This window comes from Martes martes (genome assembly GCF_963455335.1).
Source record: "Martes martes genome assembly, chromosome: 4".
NCBI lineage: Eukaryota > Metazoa > Chordata > Mammalia > Carnivora > Mustelidae > Martes > Martes martes.
Genome location: NC_137891.1, coordinates 34,730,730 through 34,749,740, shown reverse-complemented (window position 1 = coordinate 34,749,740; position 19,011 = coordinate 34,730,730).

Here is a 19,011-nt window from a genome sequence, read left to right as displayed (position 1 = left end):
TTTCTGAGCTGAGTCCTTTCGGGAACATAAAACCTCACGTTTGCACGGGCTTCTTTCAATGGTCTCAGCTACGTGTGGATTAAAGCAGTGATTCTCAGCCTTGACTGCACATGGGAATCACTTGGGGGAGCTTTAAAAATATGGACACCAAACCAAAGGAAAAAAAGAATAGAAAAGAGAGAGTGAAAAATATTAAAAAGAAAAAGGAAAAACAGGCCTTTTATTAAGAAAAGAAAAAATACTCATGCTTGGCTCCCATTTCCAGAGTTTCTAATTAATAGATTTGAGGTGCAGCCTGGGCATGGAGACTTGAAAATGCCTCCCTAGGTAATTGAAACCTGCAGCTAAGGTTGAGAAACTCTGCTTGGGATCTTAAAGCTCTCCCAGCCTTTTTTCTTTAAAAGCTTCCTTCGAGTTCAAGGTTAAAGAATATTGATGGTGATGGCAGACATATTTTGCTTTCAATTGAGGGACGTAATGGCCCTCTAATACGGGTGGTGAATAAAAAACACCGAACATCTCAAAAATTTATTATTTAGGAACTACATATAAATAAGTATGTTTGTGTGTACCAAATTGTACAGTTACACTTACAAGTGTCTTGCCATAACTTGATTTATAAATATTCTAGTTTCTAAGCTACACATTTTGGAAAATGATTTTGAAAAAATTTCACCCCGTGAATTCAAACAGAATCCCATGTGGGTCTCAGACAAACAGAAATCTCTGTCCTCTGGAAAGTGTCGTTCCACACCGCTCTTGGCACCTGTCCAGTCCTTCATTTCCCCGCTCACCCACACACCCTCCCGTCAGCCCAGTAATTCGTTCATCCAGTGAGTCTTTATGATTTTTTTCTTTTTAAGAGGACAGGGGAGAGTAGTCTGAATTGGGTTATGAGCCCCCCTTGGGCAGGATATGTCACTTTAGCCACTGAAGTCACGTTGCTTGCCGTAAGTCTGCTCCAAGCTCCAGCATAGGAGGCATCAGCTGGGTCCATGGCATCTCCTGCTCCCGCTGCCCTCATACATGGGGAGCCCCGTAGATTTTATGATTTTTAATGCCAGGTACGGTGCTCTGCAGCAGGGATGGAGAGAAGAAAATACCCCTTTCACAAATGCCTGAAATTAAATTGAAGGAGGGGGAGCGTGGAGGGATTAGGGAAGAAGGGAATGCCAAAGACAATGAATTTACAAGGGCTAGGAGAGGCCAGCAGGGCCTTCCAGAGCTGGGCCTTTGCATGGAATGCATTGTTGACATCACTACCTTGGACGATGCCTCAGGGGAAGCCAGTGGCCAGCCCTCAGCTCAGAGACTGCCCTGCGGTGGGTGGTGGGTTGGTTGTCCGAGTCTGCTCACCACCCTCACAGGGAAAGACTTGCTATAAAGGCAAATGTGTACTTGCTGAGTAGCTGCTCTGAGCAAAGCGCGGTGCCAGGAGCCGTTATAAAGGAGCAGTACCTCTCCAGGACTTCCTTCTAGGCAAGGCCAGACTAACACCTGCAGTGTATTGTCAAGACACTTGACAGTGTGGACTCAAGAACTGAATGGTATGGTGCAGGTGGGAAGTGCCCACCGTTCACAGAGGACGGCTGGAAAGTGACGCAGGCCAGAGGAGTCCGGGCTTGGGTGGGGCTCTTGTCTGCATCCTGGAAGGAAGGCAGAAAGCAGGGTTCATTGCATGAACTAACTAGGTTCCTGAGATGGAGGAGAAAGTGGGTATGAGGGAGGAGAAGTAACATTTGCTCATCTCAAAATTGCCTTTTACTGGTCAGATGGACCCCTGGGGCTCAGACAGCTCTATGGCTCTGAGTCCACCTGAAACACCCTCCTTCGTCCACCAGAGTGGGGAGATGGGAACAGCAGGGAGACTCTGGAGTGGGCAGAGGTGAGAAATTGGCCCAGGGCTAACAGAAAGATGAGGGAGCCTCTGAGCTGCTTTGCTGTCCGCCATGTTACAATGAGAGGACATATTAACATGCCGCCTTCTAATACGCATGCTGCGTAAATATTCTAGAACTAAAGTTGGAGATGAAGGTAGTTACACTTCCTAGTGAAAACAGAGTATGTTCTGGAGCCAAAGAGCTGCTTAATAGCATCATACTTAAGTTTCTCAGGTACAAGATTGAGGGGAATCCATCCCGACTGGTTACCATGTATTGTTTGAGGGATTTTTTTTTTTTTTTAATTTACTTATTTGACAGACAGAGATCACAAGCAGGCAGAGAGGCAGGCAGAGAATGAGGAGGAAGCAGGCTCCCCTCTGAGCAGAGAGCCCGATACAGGGCTCGATCCCATGACCCTGGGATCATGACCTGAGCTGAAGGCAGAGGCTTTAACCCACTGAGCCACCCAGGTGCCCCGTGAGAGCTTTCTTTTAAAACTCATGTAGTGTTCTAGAAAATGACGTCAAAGATCCTCAGTTGACTGTTCCTCAGTTGTAAAATAATCTTATTTACAAATTGTTCATGTCCCCAGAACTGTTAGAATTTGTAGGTTTTTTTTTTTTTTTAAGATTTTATTTATTTGAGAGAGACAGAGTGAGAGAGCATGAGAGGGGAGGTCAGAGGGAGAAGCAGACTTCCCATTGAGCTGAGAGCCCGATGTGGGACTCGATCCCAGGATTCCGGGATCATGACCTGAGCTGAAGGCAGAGGCTTAACCAACGGAGCCACCCAGGGACCCAGAATAAGTAGTTTTAAATGTCTCAACTTCTCTTCCCTACACATAAAGTCCTTTTCTGTCTCTGTCTCTCTCTGTGTCTGTTTCTCTTTCTCTGCCTGCCTTTCTCCCCTACAAATCTATGAGTGTCACAGACTGGAAAAGGTTGGGACAGCACAACTTAGCCTTTTGGCTGAGGACATTATGCTGAAAATTAAGGTAGAATTGATACTGAAACCAGAAGACACTGTGGGTTTGTAACCAGAGGGAGGGAGAGATGGTCTGGCTGGGTGACCTAGATGAATTCAAGCAAAGTTTGTAGGGTTGTTGGCATGCATCATAATAAGTTCTCAACAGACTCTAAGATGAGTCACAGGATTTATGGAAGATCAACTCAGAAGTTACCCTCAGGGAGCAAATGCTTTCCATGCTGACCCAGAAGCACTGCTTTCCAGTCTGCAGCTGTACAGTAAGTATTGGTTCCTGTCCCTCAAATTATAAAACAATAATGAAATATATCACTGCTTAGGCCTTTGGATCCTGATGAATGTCTACAAATTTGACAATTAGACTAAGTACTCTTCTCCCTAACCACTGTCAAGTTCCGGTATTAGTCACACAGAGGTCAGCATACTTGGTGGATACAGCACTATGCCTTGAAGGCTCATAAACCTGGCTTTTGACAGGTGATGAAGCCCATGATTCCAGGGCCTTGGGTGTGTTTCAGAAAACATGTCTGTAACAGGAAGGGTCCTAGAACCGGGATGCCAAAAGGGTGTTTGAAATCCAGCATTCACTGTTCCTGAGGCAACTGGCCCACCAGTTAGAACCTCTTCCAGGTCGTCTTTCTCTTTTTGCACAGTACAGAGCCCCCTCAGAGGCATGAGCATAACCTGACCTGGTTGGAATAACTTCTGCTCTGGGTAGAATGGGGACCACTAAGCATTGGAGTTCCTGGAATTACCAGTCTGGAAGGTTCTGGGGAAAGATAGCCCTTCTCTTCAACTCAAACTTCAGTGATAACTATACTTGCACAAACCCAGGAAAATAGTCTGAAAAGAGTGGTACCCTGGTTTGTCTATTTTTTACACTCATGAATTCGTAAGTTAGAAACTCAGACAGGTCATGGCTGGAATGTTCTGGAGGCTGCTTCACTCACTATCTGGTACCTGGGCTGGGATGACTCCAGGGTTGGTCATCTGGTCATCTGGTGATTTTAGATGAAAAAAATCTTACAGTGGTGTAGAAAATGTCATTATTATACATGTAAACAACTGCTCTTATTGAAAGCAATACAATAATATTAAAACATCATAATATTTAGCATTAAAAATATTTCCACTCATGGAACATTTGAAATTAATACTGCATTAGAAAATTCTAGGAATATGGAAAATATAGGAAAATTCACTATGCCTGTGAAAACAACTACAGTCAAACACAAATAAGTTTTGTTTGCTACTTCTTCCCCATATGTTTGTGGTTACTAAAACCATTTGAATCGAAAATGGATCAAGGCTTAGTGCTGCTTCTATAAATACAATGAGTGTATATTCCAGATTTTCCAGGACCGCCCAGATTCCAAATGACCGTGTCCTGGTTTGGGGATGGAGGGGTGTGGGCCATGCATCTGGCCGGTGTGTGGTCAGGGTCTCCTGACTAAGGTGTGAAAGGGCTGGGACAGATCATTCAGGTAACAGCAACAGAGTGAAAGGGCACAACAGCAAAGAAAAGTATTTGAGCCAAACTGGCACCCCTTGAAGAAGCTTTCAAAGGCAGTAGGAATGCCTGAGACCAGCATGTGTCTGGGCAAAACAACTTGATGACAGATTAGGCAACTGTCTTGGAAGAGGAAGTTGGTTTTCCTGAGACAGCAACTTAGTCACCTTCCGGTATTTTCAGGGTCAAATATTTTCAGCCTTCAGGGCCTGGCCAGGGGCTTCTGAGGCGGATCCATCTCCTTGGAAAGGGTAGGTTCTGGAAGAGTGGGCCCACAGGGTCCATCATTCCTTCTTTGTGTGAACCCACACAAGGACACACTCTGTGCCCAGCAGCCTAAGAGAAAAGCAAGCCAGGATGCAGAAATGGTCCACACCCAAATCTTCATCTTCGAGGAGTTTTCATTCCAGTGTAAATTATAATTACACCTTATCAGGGATTCCTATGGAGACAGAACCAAGCCCACTGAGGGGCACACAGAGGACAGAGCCACCAGCTGTAGGATAGCTGGGGTGACTCAAGTGGGCCACTGGGTGTCGGGTCTCACACAACCGTTTCTAAGTCCTCTTTCCCTCACTGGATAATTGAGAGGACTAAGAATTGTTCTTACTGGGTTTGTGTGAATTTTTCTGAGGAGCCCCCTTATCCTTCCAAGCTCCTTTTGCTGTTTTCCCTATCTCCTGCCCTTTAGGGAACTGTCAGAATCCAGGCAGGAAACAGAGTTGAACCTCAGCTGGGATTTTTTTTAAAGATATAAGTAATGAGGGATGTTGATGCCTACAGTAACTACCGGCTGAGGAAAGCGGCCCTCAACCTGACCTGCAGAGGCAGGGAAGGAAACGGATCATTGATGTCCAGTGACATCTGGAGCCCTGGATAGGGGACCATAGAAGGGGACATCTGCTGCCAAAAGGACCGCCCAGCAGGTGGAATGTGAGAGAAATAAAAACTCACCTCTCTGTCCTCCCGATTTCCAGTTGCCTGAGATCTCATCCCATTGGCCAACCGCAGTGGGAGACTGGAGGGCAAGGGAGCCTGGGGATGTGGTCCAATGAGGTTAGCCACCCAGGGCTTACAACAAAACAGAGAAGCCCTTAACATGAAACTTTAAGATGAATGGAAAATGACCAACACCCTCTTCTTTTTTCTTTCCTCCTTACCTGCTTACCCACAGGACATCATGCCTGACCTTGAGGAAAGACGGAGCAACAAGGTAGACCTGGCTCTTCATTTTATGGAGCTGATAGTCTAGGAGGGAGACAAATATGGAGCATACAAATAAAGGGATACAGGAATGAGATGGATGAGCTCAGGGAAACAACACTGGGGTCTGGTCTTGATTCTCCAAAGTTGGCCACATAGCTCCTTGCTCCTAGAATTACAGTGTCTATAAAACTGTGTCTATAAAATCCATGAAAACTCTGACTTAGAGATCCTAGAAAGCCCACATAATGGACCACTCAGAATTCACAAGCAAAATGCTTCTCGGCCGCAGAGTCACTATCCCCCAAGTCCTCTGTTATTCTTTAGCATTTCTACCCCTTTTGCTTAAACTTACTCACTCTTCCTTAGTATGTAACAGAAAAGAAATTCAGGAGGATGTTTTTTAACGTTGGGATTGTGGAAAACAAACAGAGCAAGATAGGGTTCCCAGTGCACAGTGAAGGAAACCATCAACAAAGCAACAAGACAACCTACTGAACAAGAGAAGATATTTGCAAATGATATATCTAGTAAGGAATTAATATCCAATATAAAGAACTTATACAACTCAAAACAAAAAAAAATGAGCAATCTGATTAAAAACTGGGTAGAGGACCTGAATAGACATTTTTTCAAAGAAAACATATATATGCCCAACAGACATTGAAAAGATGCTCGTCATTGCTCATCATCAAGGAAATGCAAATCAAAACCACAAAGAGATGTCACCTCACACCCATTAGGATGGCTAGTGTCAAAAAGATGAGAAATAGGTATTGGCAAGGATATGAAGAAAATGGGAAACCTTGTGCACTGTTGGTGGGAAGGCAATGGGTGCAGCCACTATGAGAAACAGTATGGAGGGTCCTTCAGATTAAACTGAAATACAGGGGTGCCAGCTGGCTCAGTGGGAGGAGTGTGCCACTCTGGATCTTACGAGCATGGGTTTGAGCCCCATCTTGTGTGTAGAGATTACTAAAAACAAATAAATAAACCTAAAAAAAAAAAAAGAAAAGAGAAACTGAAATACAATATGACCCAGAAATTCCACTTCTGGGTATTTACACAAAGAAAATGAAAACACTAATTCAAAAAGATATGTGCACCCCTATGTTTATTGCAGCATTACCTACCATAGCTGAGATATGGGAGCAACCTAAGTGTCCATCGGTAGATGAATGGATAAAGGAGAGGTGGCGTATATATACAGTAGAATATTGTTCAGCCAAAAAAGGAATGAAATCCTGCTATTTGCAATGGCATGGATGGACCTGGAGAGTATTCTGCTAAGTGAAATAAGTCAGAGGAAAACAAAGACGAATCCCATATGATTCCACTTATAACGTAGACTCTAAGAAACAAATGAACAAACAAAACAGGACAGAAACAGAGTCATACATACAGAGAACAAACTGGTAGTTGCCAGAAGTGGGGGGTGGGGGGAGTGGGCAAAATGCATGAAGGGGATTGAGAGCTACAGTCTTCCAGTTATAAAATAAGTAAGTCATGGGGATGGAAAGTACCATATAGGGGATATGGTCTGTAGTATTGTAATAACTTTGTAAGGTGACAGATGGTGATTACACTTGTGGTGAACACTTCATGATGTATAAAAATCTCAAATCACTATGTTGTAACCTGAAACTAATATGTATGTTAACTGTTCTTCTATTTTTAAAAATGTAATTATAATTTGATAATACCGCAAGAAAGGAAGAAAAAAGACAGGGTATCCAGTAGCCATAACAAAAACTATAAATATAGTCAATTACATTTTTAAATATTGAGACAAAAATCAAGTCAATAGAAAAATAATAGGCTAGGGAAAAAAACAGCTGAAACTTGACAAAGTATGTATCCTTAATAGAGAGTTTAAAAAGCAAAAGACAAGCAACTCAAAAATGGGCAAAAAAGAATGCTCATAGCAGCTTTATTTACAATCTCCCCATACTGGAAGCAGCTAAGATGTCCTTCAATCAGACATCAAATGGATTAAAAAACTGCAGCACATCCATAGGATAGGATGTAATTCTGTGATAGATACATATTTTTTTAAAAAAGTATCAAGTCACAGGGGTACCTGGGTGGCTCAGCCCGTTAAGCATCCAACTCTTGATCTCAGGTTGGATCTTGATCTCAGGGTCATGAGTTCAAGCCCTACCTTGGGCTCCATGCTGGGGGTGGAGCCTACTTAAAAAAAAAAAGTATCAAGTCACAAAAAAGACAATAAAACTTAAATACAAATTGCTCAATGAAAAAGCCAATTTAAAAAGGTGACATACTGTATGATTCCAGTGATATGAGATCTGGTAAAGCCAAACTAGAGAGACAGTAAGAAGAGTGATTGTCAGGGGGTTGGTAGGAGGGGGTAGAGGCTTGGATAGATGAAGAGAGACTTTTTAGGGTGGTGAGACTATTTTGTATCATACTGTGAATATAAGTACAGGATAGATACTATACACTTATCAAAACCTATAGAACTTTAAAGCATAAAGGGTAAACCAGTATACACAAATTTTAAAAAAATCATGTAAGAGGTCAAGCGATACCAGGCTAGAATGTAGACTGTCACAAAATAATCTGTATTATAAATATATTAAAACATCTTACTGAAGTAGGTAGGGGAAAAGGTGGTGACCTAACTAGCTTTAGAAACAAGTGGAATTATAAAACTAAAGGCAAAAAGAATTTCACAGAAAACCATATTCGTGTTGATGAAGTTGTTTCCCATGAGGGGATGGGGTTAACAATTCTGATAAACCTGCATGCTGAAAATGAACAGTTGTGTAAATATTGGTGGATGGTGGGAGTGAGGCTTCTCACTGTCAGAGTGGTCATTTACCAATAAGCAAGGAGAAGAGACTAGGTTGTGTACTAGAGTTGCAGACATAGAAATGAACTCCTGTTCATATAGATATCTATATGAATATCTATTGATTTATACATATCTATAAAAAATATGTATATATAACCTGGTGTGTATGGCAGACATGTATTTCTTTGCTTTGTCGGCCGGGAGGACCTAGAAGCAGCAACACCCAACTAGCAATGAGCAGATCTTATGCTCTGACCTTGGTTGCTAATACCATTCTCTACTTCTCCAAGACTCCTTGGAGAAGTAGGATTCTAGGATAAGGGCAAGGAATACACAAGAGGAACCTGAAGGATCTTGTAGCACCAAAGTAAGGAAGTACTCGGGCACCTGGGTGGCTCAGTTGGTTGGGTGTCTGACTTTGGCTCAGGTCATGATCTCAGAGTCCTGGGATGGAGCCCCATGCCAGCTCCATGCTGGCTCTGTGCTCTGTGGGAGTCTGCTTGTCCCTCTGTGTGCCCCTGTCCCCATGCGCGCGCTCTCTCTCTCTCTCTCTCAAATAAATAAATAAAATCTTAAAAAAAAAAAAAAGAATGTAAGGAAGTACTCATAAAAACATAAAAACAAAAACCACATTGATGGGGGTATGTCAAAGGGACATGGAAACCAATTGAAAGAGATTCCAATGGTCGAAACTGGAACAATACAAAAAATGAAAATAAATAAAGTGGTATTGGATTAAACCCAAAGTATAAAGGAAAGATCCATGCATCTATATGGATAAAAATGATTAAATAATTAAACGAGGGGAGGAGACAAATCTCTCATGCAGAATTCCAAATAATTTATGAAGACTCTGCCCTCAAGGAGTGAAGCATAACTCCCCGTTCCTTAGGTGTGGGCTGTCCATAGTGACTTCTTTCCAAAGAGTACAGTATAGAAAGTGGGGGGAAAGAATAACTTCGTAGTGGAGAAATCTGACAGACACAACCTCAGTCAGGTGATCAAAGTCATAACAAAAGTGATAAATCATGTTGATGGTATGTGCTCTAACACCCATCTGGTCACTTAGAGCACTCCTCCCGGTTGGCGGGGTGGTGGGTGGTTTCTCCCCAGGCTCACGGCAGGGGGGGGGGGTGGGTAGACAGGCATGAGGACGCTTGCTGTGGAACCACTAGAGCCGGAGGACAGCTACAAACAACACAGGTGTCCATCTGTAGGAGATGGAAAGCAAAGTGTGAGGGATAGTGTGCAGAAATGAGAAGCTATGAATAGATACTCATAGGTCAATAAAGACAGAACCTTAAAACATAGTATTGAGGGGAAAAGGTAACAAACAATGAAATTTATGACTCTACGTTAAGAACACAAAGACCCAAAGAACATTACACATTTATAAGCATATATGCACACTTAAGAACATATATAAAGTCCCTAGGGTACCCTTAGGGGGAGGGTAAGAGTAGGGATCAGGGACCAAGAGGTCAAAGGAAATAAAAAGCGAAGCTCTGTGAATTAACCAGTGCTGGTAAAATGGCACACGTGACAGAGTCTGACCAATTCTATCCTGCACCTGGGCTCCAAAACAGGAGAAGAGAGGATTTAGGTTAATGAGATCTGGCTTAGGCCTGGGGCTTGGTCATTTTTTTTCCTTTTGAGATTTATTTATTTGTTTGTTTTAGAGAGGGGGGGGGGAGAGAGAGAGTGCGCGTGCGCGCCAGCAAGCCCGAGTGGGAGGGTCAGAGGGAGAGGAAGAGAGAGTCCCAAGCAGACTCCACGAGGAACCAGAGCCCACTATTGGGCTTAGTCCCACGACCCATGAAACCATGACCTGAGCCAAAACCAAGAGTTAGCAGCTTAACCTACTGAGCCACCCAGGCTCCCCAGGGCGTGGTCATTTTTAAAAGCTCCAGAAAGTATTCTGATGTGCCTCCAGGTCTGAGAACCTGAGGCTCCTGCTGAATACAGGCAGTTCTGTGAACAAGCCTCTAGAGAGAGGAGACTCTGGAGAGAGAAGAGGAGCGAGTGGGGGAGACACGGACCCAGAAAACGACAGCTCTTGTGTTAGGACGATGGCATTGTGGGAAATCCCCTTCTACACTACTCTGAATGACATCACGTTGCTTTTATGTATTTGCAATGCCATTGACTTTTGTTTTGTTTTGTTTTGTTTTTAAGTAAGTTCAGACCTTCTAGGGAAAGTTAAGGGCCATGAGGGAACTCAACAGCCACTTGAGGTTTTAAAGCTCAGACTGAATAGTAGCAGTTGCCAAATTTAGCAAAAATCAATGTTAAAGTGCAGTTGAAACGAGAGTTAACTCTTTAAGGCAGGGAGAAGTCTTCACAGTTACACGTAAAACATTTATCCTTGTATGTAGCATTTCACAGTTGAAATACAGGAAGTACTAACTAATATTTGCTATCCAAATACATGGTATACTTACAAAACGCACAGTGAATGTACCGAGTGGGGAGCACAGGTTAAGCTGGGTCCTCCCCAAAACAGAAGTGAGATGATGAAAGGTGCAAGAAATTTATTAGGAGAAACATCCTTTGAGAGAAAACCGATAGGGAGCTGGAAGAGGCTGGGGAAGCCCAGCTTCAGACCATAATGTGGGTCAGGCAGTAAGTGATGGAGAGACCAAACCCGGTGCCTCCTAGAGGAGACCATGCCCCCTAGCAATGGGCCTGCTCCCTCCCAGGCTGAAAGCCCCTCGGAGGCGTGGTCTTGGTGTGAACGCGAGAAAGATTTCAGAACTGGGCCTCAGAGGCTGCTGGTCAGTTGCTCTCCCTGCAGGAGGGTACGAGTGATGCGTTCTCGTGGCCACCGCTGGCCTCCTCGGTCTTGTCCACAAATGTTTGCGAACTAAGCCTAATGGCTATGCTTGGACAATGGAAACGACCTCATTCACCGAGTGGCGGCATCTCTTACTTAGTGAGGACAGTAACTAACAGGAAGAATTGACATTTTTTTTCTTGGACTCGCCTGAAACTGTCACTCAGCTTGTTTCTCGTGATGACAAGATCAAGGACCATGGAAGGCAGAGGACAAAGACGTGTAACAGAGTTGCTCCAGGGGAAAGACCGTATTCTGGGGAGTAGGAAGAGATACGGGGAGATTCCCAGGATTAGTGGCTTTCTGAGTATTCATAGAACTGGTCCTATTCTTATAACTGCCCAGAGAATAGAGCAGGGCTGCAGAGGACCTTGGGTGCTCCCTTTAAGAATGTCAGCACTGATCATCCTGAATCAAAGACGATAGGCCTTGCCTTGTTGGAACACCACATTGGCCTCCTGCCTACTATGCAGCATTAGGGAGAGGGTTGGAGCACCAATAATGCCTAGAATTGGCCTTCCACCGAGTTTGGGAGGGTGGAGGCTTGGAAACTAAATTTAATTCAAAGTAAAAATGTGTGATGTTCCTGGCAGACCCATATTTATGGAGTACGAGTCATTGTACTTTCACACTCCTCTTTCATGTGGCTGGTGGGAAGTCCATTTTCAGTCATTTTGAGGGCACCCTCCTCTTAGGTTGTACTAGGGTCCGGGGCATAGAGGGTTGAGAAGTCTTTTGGTCCACAGCCTCTGTTGTGCAGCGCGGCCCCTCCCCAGCCCATCTCTGACTATGGAGACGTCTGAGTGGGTCCCCCGGTCCAATGTCCTGCCATGTGGTGGGCTGTCCCACCAAGAGCATCTGTTCCCTCTCTGCCCACTCACCAACACCAGTATTTCATACTGCTTCCCGAGTCTCAAACCTACCACACGAGGATTAGTTGGAGGAATGCTCCCTAGAGTAATGCAACAATCAAATTCCGAATTTTCAGTAGCTTGGAAAATAAGTTTATCTCTTGCTCACATAAAAGTCTGGGACAGAAATTCTCTTGTTGGCAGATGGCTCTCAGGAACCAGGGACCTTTTAACTTGTGGCTCCTCTTTCCTAGAGCTTTAAAGTTCTCCAGACCCACCCAACAGCTTGTGTGTGTGTGTGTGTGTGTGTGTGTGTGTGTGTGTGTGTGTGTGTTTATGAGAAAAAATGGAGAAATGCAAAACTTCCTTAGCCAGGAAATGCCACAGACTGTCTTATTGTAGACAGGCAACTAGCCATGTGGTCCTCTCTAGATGCAGGGGAGTCTGGGATATGTTGTTCCCAGCTGGGCAACACTATAATCTGGAAGGGGAATGTGAGGGAGCGTGAGTCTTTGCTGTACGAGTAGCCAAGACTGGTCATACCTTCCACAGTCCCAGTTCTAGCTAATGACCACACTTCCTACTTCTCTGGAAAATAGAACCATTCTGATCTTTCCTTATCTTCCTACCACCAAATCCACTGGGATATGAATCCACATTCTCTGCCTTCTCTCTTGTCACTAGTGTAACGGGATGTCACAGGGTCCTTTCCTGGTCGTCCACATTTCTATTGAAGACAAAGACAAAAAATAATGCCATAGACGCTAAGTGCTCCTCAGTCCTAATAGAGTGGAGACTAGCCTAGGGCAGAAAGCAGCCTCTAAAATGGCTTCTCATGACCCTCCTGGTACGCCTGCCTTTCTCCAGTTGCCTCGTCGTGAGTGTGGGCGAGGCCTCGCGATTCACTCCTAATAAATAGAATACTGCACAAGTGACAGATGTCACTATGAGATTAGGTTATTAAAAGCCTGCAGCTTCTGTCGGGCTCCCTTGCTCATTCTGAGTGAATTCAGCTGCTGTGCTTTATGAAGAGGTCCACGTAGCCAAGGACTGACTTGTCTGGCCAACGGTCAGCGAGGACCCGCGGCCTGCCAACAGCCGGGAAAGTGAGCTTGGAAGGGGATCCTCCTCAGTCAAGCCTTGAAAGGACCGCAGCCTGAAAGACGTCTTGATTGCAGCCTTGGGAGAGAGCCTAGGCCTAAAGCACCCAGCTAAGCTGTGCTTTGCTGAGTCACAGTGTACCAGCTTGCCAGGGCTGCCATACCAAAGTCCCACAGACTGGGGGGCTTGAACAGCACACGTTTACTTTCTCACAGTTCCGGAGACTGGAAGTCTAAGATCAAAGTGTCAGCTAAGGTTTGGTTTCTTCTGAAGCCTCTGTCCGGGGCTTGTGGATGGCCACCTTCCCTCTGTGTCCTCACATGGCCTCTCCTCTGTACCCAACAACCCCGGCTACCTATCCCACGTCTTACGAGGATTCCAGTCATGTTGGATCATGGCCCATCTTATGACCTTGTTTAATCTTACCTACATCTTTAGAAGCACTATCTCCAAACCCAGTCACATTCCAAAGTACTGGAAGGGGTTAGGCTTTCAATGTACGAATTTTGGAGGGACACAGCTCAATCCTTAACACACAGAAACTGTGAGATAATAAATGTCTATTGTTTTAAGTGCTAAACCTTGGGGTAATTTGGTGCACAGAAACGGATAACAAATACAAACACCTAGGTAAGACTTTCTAAGAGACTGTGATGCTGTCTGTACTCATAACTTGCGCCCCCTCCCTGCTGTCCCCAAGCATCTCCAAGAAGGCTAGGGCTTCACTGGTCATGGAAGCAGGTGGTGGTGAGGCTTTCCATAAAGAGAGATGTAGGTCAGTGTGCTGAGCTGTGCACCCTCTAACCCACATCACTGGAAGGGAAGGAAGACATGTACCACACCTCAATGAGTGTGGGAAGTGATGGGGTTCAGAACATGCTACCCCAAAATATGGCACCTTGGCAGTGTTAAGAAGAAAACCGCAGGTTCAAAATGGAGTCACTGGTGCTAGGGCCATACCACCAAACCACAGCTCAATGACTAACGTAATTGCTGTTTCATTCTTTCCCAGGAATGTAATCTTAACCAGTCAGTCTGGAATTTCCTGGTCAGCACCTGAGGCCAATCCACCTGATAAAAACCTCCCCTCCCCATCACCTAGTACTGCTCTGCTAAAGGGAGGTGGATTGCCCAAAATAATCCTTTTGCTGTCCTTTGCAACTTCTTTATCCTACCTCCCCTCTGCCTTTAAAAAAAACCAAAACCTTCTGTCTGGAATATTACTCAACCATCAGAAAGGATGAATACCCAAATTTTGTATCAACATGGGTGGAACTGGAGAAGATTATGCTGAGTGAATTAAGTCAGGCAGAGAAAGTCAATTATCATATGGTTTCACTTGTGGAACGTAAGGAATAGCATGGAGGACATCAGGAGAAGGAAGGGAAAAATGAAGGGGGGGAAATTGGAGGGGGTGATGAACCATGAGAGACTATGAGCTCTGAGAAACAAACCAAGGATTTTAGAGGGGAGGGGGGTGGGGGGATGGGTTAGCCCAGTGATGGGTATTAAGGAGGGTACATATTGCATGGAGCACTGGGTGTTATATGCAAACAATGAATCTTGGAACACTACATCAAAAACCAATGATGTACTGTATGGTGACTAACATAACATAATAAAAAATAATAATAATTAAACAAAAATAAGAAAACCTTCTCTCCAGTACAGCTCCTTGGAGCTCTTTCCTGTTTGCTCGGTGGGATGCTGCCCAGTTTGCAAATCATAGAATAAAGTCAATTAGCTCTTCGGATTCACTCAGTTGAATTTTTTTTGTTTTGTTTTTTTTTGGGGTGAAAACTAGTAAAAGGAAATGTCATAGAATGGAGTCAGCAGGCCAGCAGGGGGAGCCCTCATACCCTACCACTCCACACTGTCAATCACAGACCTAACAGAAAGCCATGGCCTGGCACGTGGCTACTCCTTTGCCCTCCCAGCAAGAGGAAGAAAGCCTTTCCTCATCCCCAGCAACAGCCCAGGCAATGAGACACTGTCCCAACAAAAAGCCACTGCACTTCAAACTCCCAGTTTACTCAACGGACTTTTTGTTTACGCCAGCCTTTCCAGTTCCTCCTTTCCTCCATAAAAGAGCATTCCTCAACTTCGTTCTCTGGAGTTTTTGATGGTTTTGCCTTAGCTTGCTTGTCCTGGATTGCAGACCTCTGCTTTTCCCAACTAAACTCATTTTTGCTAGTAAAATAACTGGTATTTTATTCTTTTTTTTTTTTTAAAGATCTTATTTATTTATTTATTTGACAGACAGAGATCACAGATAGGCAGAGAGACAGGCAGAGAGAGAGGAAGGGAAATAGGCTCCCTGCTGAGCAGAGAGGCCAATGCAGGGCTCGATCCCAGGACCCTGGGATCACGACCTGAGCCAAAGGCAGAGGCTTTAACCCACTGAGCCACCCAGGTGCCCTGGTATTTTTATTCTTAAGATAAACTTTTTAAAACAGCATATTGGATATTTTAAGCTGGAGGTGTATGAGAAAACAGCAGAAGCTGGAAATTCACTTTGACCTTCCCCTGCCCTTCTCCAGGGCGGTCCTAAAACCCTCCTGTGAGAGGTGCCCTCCCTACAGCTGGAGGAAAGGAGCATCCTAGCATCTGAGGACAACAGGACACTGCAGTGGATGCAAAGTTTTCCCTTCTTCCCTACTACACTCTTCGGCTGACCTAATAATTAAATTGAGATAAACCAGATAAACAGGAGGAAAATAAACAAAAGTTTAATAGCATGTATACCTCCCATATACATGCAAGAGACCCAGGAAAATGAAGGAACTCTCCAAAATGACTGAATTCATGACCTTAAGTACCATCTCAAGCTAAAGACAAAGGAAAGTGTTGGGGCAGGGAGTCCATTATGGGCGCTTCCCAGGAAAAGCACAAATAGCAAGGATAAGGTTGCTGTGCAGATTTAAGCTACTGCCTTCTTCATCAATAAGAGTTTCTAGGGGCTCCTGGGTGGCTCAGTGGGTTAAGCCTCTGCTTTCAGCTCAGGTCACGGTCTCAGGGTCCTGGATTCGAGTGCTGTGTTAGGCTCTCTGCTTCCCCCTCTCCCTCTGCCTGCCTCTATCTGCCTACTTGTGATCTCTCTCTCTCTCTCTCTGTCAAATATATCAATAAAATCTTTAAAAAAATAATAAAAATAAATAAATAAATAAATAAGAGTTTCTAAGCATTTAGACATCCTGATCTCCATCTTACAGACAGGGAGGCGCCCTTACTAATGGAGGGGCCACTTCTAAATCTACATGTCCCTTGTGAAAGGGAAACGTCTCCACTTTCAAAGCTTCTTCTGTGTCTGCAGTTTCTTAAAAAAACAATCAGCTTAAAATAATCAATACGCCAAGAAGCATATCTTGGGGTGGCAAAGTCTGTTCCCCTTCAACACCAACAAGAACCCTAATAAACAGCACCCCCCCCAAGTTCATGACACTTACTCCATACTCCTCATTCTATCATATTTGTACACAACCTCATCTACACCACTCTTCATCGGACATGGTGTGAAAATACACGGGTCTTCACTTCCTTAGGAAGGCTCCTGGGTGACATAAAACTCAGCACAAATAAACCTGTATGCTTTTCTCCTTTTCATGTCTTTGTCAGTTTCATTTTCAGACCTAGCTGGCACCCTAAGAGGGTCAAGGAAAGCTTTTCCCTCCCTACAGAAGCTTTGAGAGAACACTCAGAGAGTCTGAAGTGTGTCCCTCGGATTTGCGGGGAAGAGCGGCTGGCACCTAACCCCACCTGGGAATTCTAAAAGGGAGCCCCTGCTTGAGGGTGGCTCTCCTGGGCCGTAGATCTGAGAGGGCCAGAGGAAAGCATGTGAAGAGTAGCAGACCACGAGACCCCTAATATGCTACTTTGGTATAAGGATTATTTTGAGCTAAAGGCAATTGTGAAGAAACAGATACAAGGAAAGCTCCCTGCCCTCCCCCTATTTGCCTAAAAATTTATAAATATTTGCCCTTTTAAATATTTGCCCTCCCCCTATTTGCCTAAAAGCAGGACATTTATAAAGGTTTTCCCCCTGTCCTCTCTACCAGGAAGGACAGAAGTTAATCACTGGAGACAACTCTAGACTCTTTTAAGACCAAAGGAATCTACATAACAAACCTTGCTAAAAGTAGCCTTTATTTCCCCATATCTTTGCTTTCCCACAATTTGCCATCTCTGGGAGCTCAAAGTTCTTTTCCTTCGTCTCCTCACTTCTCTAAAACTTTCTTGTTCTTTTGTCATGCTGTATAAGCCCAAGTTCTAACCACCTCTTTGAGTTACTCATGGCTGAGTGCTCTCCAGGCAAATGTCCATGTTACTAAACTTCTATGTGTTTTTTGTTTTTATTCTGTCTTTTGTCAGTCTAATTTCTGGGATCCCAGCCAAAGAACTGAAGATGAGCAGAGGGAAAAGATTTTCCTCCCACTCCTGCACATATTTCCCAGGGTTGGACTTGTGGGCTTAAAAAGGGACATGGGTAAAGAATCTGTCTGGAGGAGCAAGGTGACCTGGCAAAGAGGGGTGCTATTGGAAGTTGGGGGCTCTGGGGAGTTGTAAGCCAGAGTTCCTTAAACTTGACTGCTTATCACATCACCTGAGGCTCTTATTAACCTGTAGATTCTGATTCAACAGGTGAAGGGACCCTAAGTTCTCTGTTTCTGACAGGTGACACCTGTGGTGCTGGCTCATGGCCCACACTGACTTGGAAGACGGCAAGCAGAAAGCGGGAAGAGGCACCCCCGGTGGGTAAAACACTCCTAGAGATGGAGAGAGCATAAGTGATTTCCCGCCTGCACCCTCCTGAGTCTAGACGGTGTCATAAGCTGGGAGCAAGCCAGATGAAGCAGCCCCTGCCACCACCAGACCTTCCCAGGTACCTCGGTTCTGTTCCTGCTCTCTGACTCCCAGCCCTGCCACCCCAAACATGCCCCCCGTTCTCCAGTAAGATCCGTTCCTCTCTCCCCATGAGAGCCTCCCCAGCCACACACCAACACGTGCCTCTTCTTCTCTAACAAAGCAAAGCAAGCAAACCCTTTCTCTATCCCCTGACTCCTTCAACCACACTTCCTAGTAAAATTTCCACATTTTCTCTACTTCCTTGCTCCACATTCACCTTTTAGAGAAACACATTTAAATTGAGAAATATGTATACAAAGGAAGGTAAAAATTTTTGTTTTGTTCCTTGGACAAGTAACTAGTTTCTCTGAGGTTTTTTTTTTTTTCTTACTGTAGCAAGGATACGGCCTTGGTGTATTTTGAGATCACTAAATAAATTAACTCTGCCAAGTACCGGAGGCACAAAGTAGGTCCTCAATAAACTACCTTAGGTAGTTTAAGTTAGAAACCCACCTGGCTCCAGGTACAGCAGGGCTGGCATGGGCTGAGATGCACCCAGGCAAGTCCAGGCACGTCTCTGGATTTCTCTCTGCCTCCCTGCCCCCATGCAGTCCCATCAGTTGGTGGCCTCCATTCTCTGTGGCCTGGGCTGGAGCTGAGGATTGCAAAATGGAATCAGCAAGGAAAGGGCAGGAATGAGAGGTCAGCAGACCTTGTGTTCTACTCCCCCAGCCTCCAGCAAGCTCACTAAAGCACAGTCCATCCCTCAGATCCCAGGGGTCTGGTAATTTCTTGATCTCTTTCCTGTTAAATAATAAAAATTCAACTGAGTAAATTTTAAAGATAATAATTGGCTTTACTGAATGATTCATGAATCAGGCCAGCATCCCATCTAGCAAATCACAAGAAGCTCCAAAGGCCTACAGATAGGGAAAGGTTTTTAAAGGCAGGACAAGGGAGTCATTAAAACAAACAAACAAACAAACAAA